Source organism: Mirounga leonina, unplaced genomic scaffold (genome assembly GCF_011800145.1).
Source record: "Mirounga leonina isolate KUSES-001 unplaced genomic scaffold, KU_Mleo_1.0 Mir_114, whole genome shotgun sequence".
NCBI classification, from domain to species: domain Eukaryota; kingdom Metazoa; phylum Chordata; class Mammalia; order Carnivora; family Phocidae; genus Mirounga; species Mirounga leonina.
Window position 1 is genome coordinate 40067484 of NW_023270265.1, and position 6000 is coordinate 40073483.

The window sequence follows — 6000 nt, forward strand, 5'->3', positions numbered from 1 at the left end:
TACCCCAGTCAGGGTACCCTCCTAGACAAGGTATGAAGCATCTGCAATACCTATGGACCCTGTGTGTGGAGGAGGAATGAATATTTGAATGAAAGGGAGGACTTCTGGGGCTTTGGCTGGAACAACTAGAAGGATGGAGATACCAATGACTGAGATGGGGACTGGATTGGGAGGAACAGATTTGAGGAGGGAGGTCCGGTTTAGGCGTGTCAAATTTGAGGTGCTCATCAGACATCCAACTGCCATGTCAAGTGAGAAGTTAAATACACGAGCACAGAGCTGAGGGTAGAGGTCTGGGTTACACGTGTCAACTTTGGTGTCTTCAGTGTATACATGACATTTTTTGAAACCCCGAATTTCCCTGTAAAGAGATTAGCACAATGCTTAATACATGTTGAGTGCTTAATAAATGTTTTTAATTATAATTATTATGAATTCCTCTTGGAACTTTTCTATAACACACTAATAATGATGAATAGCGAATAGTGAAACAAATGAATAAAAAGATTGCAAATTTACTCAAGTAACAAGGTGGAACCAAGGGTCTCAAAAGAATTTAATCTTTAAAAATGCATCTGTGAAAAACCCCTTTGTTAGGAAGGATACAATTTTCATCATAATGGAGCCGTTTGTAAGTTGCTCTAATTGTTTTAAATGAATTGTTTACTCAGATCATTTACCTATTTCTGATCTCAGTAAATTTTTAGGAAATATTCTTATTTCTAGAGACCCAACTCAGATTTTCTCTTCCCTTTAGGCAGGAGTTCTAGATCCATTTAAAAGGATGAGCCAGTCCATGTATAAGTGATTCACTTTGAGCATGTGGTTTTTAACCTGTTTCTTGCTGGACTTTATTTCTCTTTTTTTTCAAGGTTGGATGTTAAGAGCTGGTTTCAGCAACTCTGCTGTTCAGCCTGCTACTCTGACAGGGTCCTTCAGAAGGCAATTGACTGCCCCTCTATTTTGTTTTTGTTTTTCCTAACATATGCATTATACTTACAGTGCACCAGGCACGATTCTAAGTGCTTTATGCATATTACTCATTTCATTCTGACAACACACTCTAAAGTAGGTGCTCTTATTATCCCCATTTTCAGGGGAAGCAGCTGAAGCACAAAGAGGTTATTATACAACTTTCCCCAGGTCATGGGCTATTTCCTAGTGGATCCAGGTTTTCCCAAGGGCATCGTGATGGAAAATTTTTCATGTGACCCTCTTGGTCTGCTGCATGACTCAGTGGCCTTTGGCCAGTCTTGCCATTCCTGCCCCAGGATGCTAGGATTCATCACTGTGTTGTGTAACAGCTGCTGAGGTTCAAGACTCTGCAAAGGTATTTCTTCTTCTCCCAAATCCCCCTAGGACTTTTGTGCACATATGCATGTGTGTGCCCACACACATGAGCACACACACACACACGTTATAATCATGTATGGGAAAGGTGGGAGAAATATCAAAAGTGGACCCCTCACATGCTAGCAAGTAAAAAATTAAGTGTTTTTGCCTACTACTTAAGCATCTACTGCCTTGAACTTCCAAAACACCCATATGGTACCATGATAAGGGTTTATACGAACATTCAGTGCAGATAATAGGGTGAATGCTTGCCTAAATGGAGACAGACTAGGGGAGGGTGTTGCATGGTGATAAATTACCTGGTACTTCCAGAACAGGTGAAGTCACCCAAATAAAAATCTATCTCCTAACCCTTGGGCAGACCCAACTCGCACCATTGGACACAGCAGTGCTACCTCAAGAGCTCTGAGAATTTCCAGAGTTTCTGACCTCATGGCAACTGCAGGTTTGACCTACTGCTCCTCCAGGACCCTCACTGTGGCTCATCTCCTAGGGCTGTCACATTGTCTCTGCTCTCACCTTGATTCTCCTCTCCCTAATTTATATAAGCCACTTATGTGGTGGTAAGTTCTGGAAGGTTTGGGGAGCTGTAGGGGTGTTACTTTTGAAGCAACACAAGCAACCTGCCCCTGGAAACCCCTCCTGGGTCACTTTTCTGCAGGCTCCACATCCGCCATGCTGCCTAAAAATGGCCTCTCAAATTCTCTAATCCCCTCTTTGATTTTTACCCCACTCCCAAACTCCTGATCCTGCCTTGTGCAGAGAGACTTAGCGATGCCTTCGTTTTCTAGTATTAGAGACCACATCTTTGGTGTCTCATCTCCTCCAGCCAAAGTGGATCTCCATGGAATGTTTTCCTAAATAAAGGCAGTCCTGCCCTAAAAGGAACTCTGACTCCAACTGTTAAGATAATTATTTCCTGCCTCTACTATTTAGATATCATTTAAATCCAAACTGATTCATGGTCCCTCCTCAAAAGACTCAAAATGATTCTTTTTAGCCTGAGACACAGAGATAACAGCCACAAAAATTAGCAGAGAAGAGGGGAATCCACTCTGTGGTATGAATTACATAAATTTACACCCAACAAACAGTTCACTTCAGCACACATGCACACACACACACACACACACACCCCACATACACACCCTCTAAGTAATAAATCATATTCAGGTCTAGTGTAGGTTACATGTAAGGTTGACTAAAGTACACATGAGACTTTAACCAGGGGTGGCTGAACACTGTCTCTAGTTCCAGCCTGAACTTTTCTCTCAACTGCTTGTCCTTGTCTGTTTCTATGCCTGTGTCTTCTGAGAAGCAGACCCCACAATGGGATCAGGCACACAAAGAATTTATTCAGGGAAATGTCTGTGAGGAGAAAGCAAGAGTAGATAGGGAGAACCATCAGACTGCAATGCAGGTCTAACACCGTGAGAGGAGAAAGGGAAGGAAAGATTGGGTTGAAATAGTCTCAGACCTCAGCAAAGTTCTGAGAAAGTCTTGGCCAAGTTCATGGAGAGTCCCCAGGTGAAGGTGGCCCTTTGCAGCAATCCTACTTCAGGCAGGAGTGGATGGCCTCTGGTCCTTTTGCCATGCTCAGTTACTGGCTGGGGGCAGCTGGTGGAAGTGTGGTCTCTGCATGAGTGCCATGGTGGGTCCAATGGGTGGCGTCTGGGCTGTCTGTCACCTCTGCTCCAACAGCAGATTCTCTTAAAGGGATCTGAGTGGCACATCTCTGAGGCCACCACAGGGTCCCACCTTGTTCCTCTCCAGTTTTCTCCGGAAGTGATGCAAATTTGGTCCCTTCCTCATTAGAACTGAAATTAAGTATATTACTTAATTTAACAAACATTCATGGAATCTCCATGACCATATTCCAGACATTGCTCTTGGCACTAAGGATGTGAAATAAATAATACATTCCTCACTCTCCCAGGAACTTATAGTGTGGTGAGGGAACTGGACAGGGAAAGGGTTATGAAGCAGTCTCAGAAGTATAAGGTACTTTGAGAAGACTGAGAAGTTGGCCTTTACTTTGGGGAGAGAGGTTGAGGGAAGGGGTAAGACAGGGAAAGGCTTCATAAAGTAGGTAACACAGGGGGTCTGGACTTTGGGGCCTAATGCTCCCCAGGTGGCACCAGGGTCTGTGTGGCCTCAGACTTTTCCTTGTTAACCAGTCCACATGAACTGACAGGCTCTACCAGTGGCTTTGGGAAGGACTCAGGAAGTCTGGGCTACACTCAACAGCTGAGTTTACCTCCCACGGACAGGTCATTTCTGATAGAAAAAAAAGAAAAAGTCCAGAGTTGACTGATGGTAAGGCAAAGTCATACACCCACTTCCATTACAACACCACACAGGGACAAATCCTTCCAGTACAAGGAATATTTAGAAACGTGGCTCCGTTGAATGTGTGTGTGTCCAGCCTATGGGAAAGACTTAGAAAACAGCTTTCTCAGGACAACAACCTCTTTGGACTTAAAAGGCTCTGAAAACCAAGTTTATACCAATCCCACTCTTCCCCCCAAATTCAGAAGATTGTTCTCTTACAAGATGACAGGTGTCTGTATATTCTGAACTTGACCTTGAAGGAGAAAACAAGGACTGAGCTGACTGGCTGGAGGAAAGCAGCTATTTGGCTCTATCTGGACAAGTGGATGTGGCAGGTGACAGCTCGCAACTTCAATCTCTACTTTGTGAGCCTCCAGGAGCCACACACAATGGAGACAGGAATGCTGTCTAGTAGAAATGAAGTCATAGTTTCCAAAGAGATCCATACATTTGTGTGCATATTCATATGCCTAATTCCCTGAAGCTGACTGAGATAGAAGTTCCCTTAGTATGTTTCTGTTGTCACTGGTGTTTAAAGAAATCTTTCTATCTGCTGCAGAATGAATTAATTAGTCTAAAAGACTTTAAAGTCTTAGCTCCATCTTGCGAGGGGATTAGTCCAGTTTAATCCCCCAGGACATTTACTGGGAGCCAGTGCCTTAGAGCACAGGGTCTATTGACAGATGGGGCAGTTTCCTTGCTGTCTTAAAAGAATACACCCTCAGGTGATTCCGTGTGCCCAAGAACGGCACCAGTGAGCTCCACGAGAACTGTTCTCTCCGAATCCCTGGTCTGGCTGAGCTGGGTTCCTGAACTGCTTAGCTACTGCTGCCTAACACACCATCACCAAACTTGATGGCTTTAAACAGTAGGCATGTATTGGTGCTCGCAAATCTCCAGGTTAGCTGGGTGCTTCTTCTGTTCTTGGCTGGATTTGCTCACGTGCCTTTGATCAGAGTGGGTTGAGTCATCAGTGCTGCTAAGCTTGGCTGGGTCTCTGGGTTGAATGTCTTTGAGCGGATCCAAGATGTTGCTGCCATCACGTTGAATGACAAATCCAGTCACACATCTGGCCCAGTGACAAGTATGGGGAAATAGACTCCAGTTGTTCATGGGCAGAGCTGCAAGATTACCTGCGAAGGGCATGGATGTGGGACAGGGAGGGGGTGAAGACCTGGGGTCATTTTCACCATCCATCTCACCATCCCCAACTTCTTTGTCTGCCCCACAGAAGTCTGGGGGCGGGTCAGGAGTCAGAAGGGTTTTCTAAGCAATGGGTCAGGTTGACCTTGTCTCTGAAAGTCTCATACTGCCTTGACCTCACTGCTGGTGTCAGAAGTCCTTTTTGGTTCACTCACTTTTGACTTTTGCAGAAAGCAGAGTGGTCCAGTACCGTTCGCTTCGTTTTGAACAACCGATGCCGATGAACACAGGGCTGCGTCTTCTTATCTTAAAACAACACAATGGTCCTGATCAGGTTTTCTGATCAGGAAATCCAGGCTCCACAGTAATCATTCACTCTTGATAATTCATAAGGATTATGACTGTAAGGCGTGACAAGCACAAACAATACTTTTAAAGAAATCTCCCATCGACTGTCACCCAGCCACCAACTGCGCTTTTGTACAAAATGAGAGTCAGCTGATTTAAGATTGTTATTTTATTATTAGGATTGTTATTTTATTACTGCAGATTGTTACTTTATTTTATTACTTACAGTGTTTGCCCATCTCACTATTTCACCTCCATGTCTGGATGCACAGGGATGAGTCCCTTCAGGCAGGCACACCCAACAGGATCCATATCCCATTGCTAATTAATCAAGGGACAGACAGCTTCTGACCTAACCAAGCCAATTGTCTGGTAAATAAAAATTCTGGGCTGAGATGCACATAGCCTGCAGCAGTATCAGGTCCAAGGCAGAGGGGATCTAAGGACAACCTGCTGAGGTCTCTAGGGTGGTCCCATTTGGGAGGTTTCCCTACATCTCATTGTTTAACAACTTCATGGATTCCAGGAGATGCTGCAATGTTCTTCCAATGAATATCTCCTTTAAAGAAAATTTAGCTAGTCAGAATTGATTTCTGTTGCTTACAACCAAAAGAACTATCACTAGCATACTTCTAAAAGTTGACTGTTGAAATAGCTCATGGTCTCCACTTCACTATTATTTCAACAGTCGGGTGGAGAGAGTAGCCAACATACACAGGGATTTCGGATAATGAAACCTGGGGCAGCAACCTCTATCAACATGTTAAATGTACATATCTTTTAACCCTTGTTAAAGGGTTCTACTTGTAGGAATTTATCCCACAG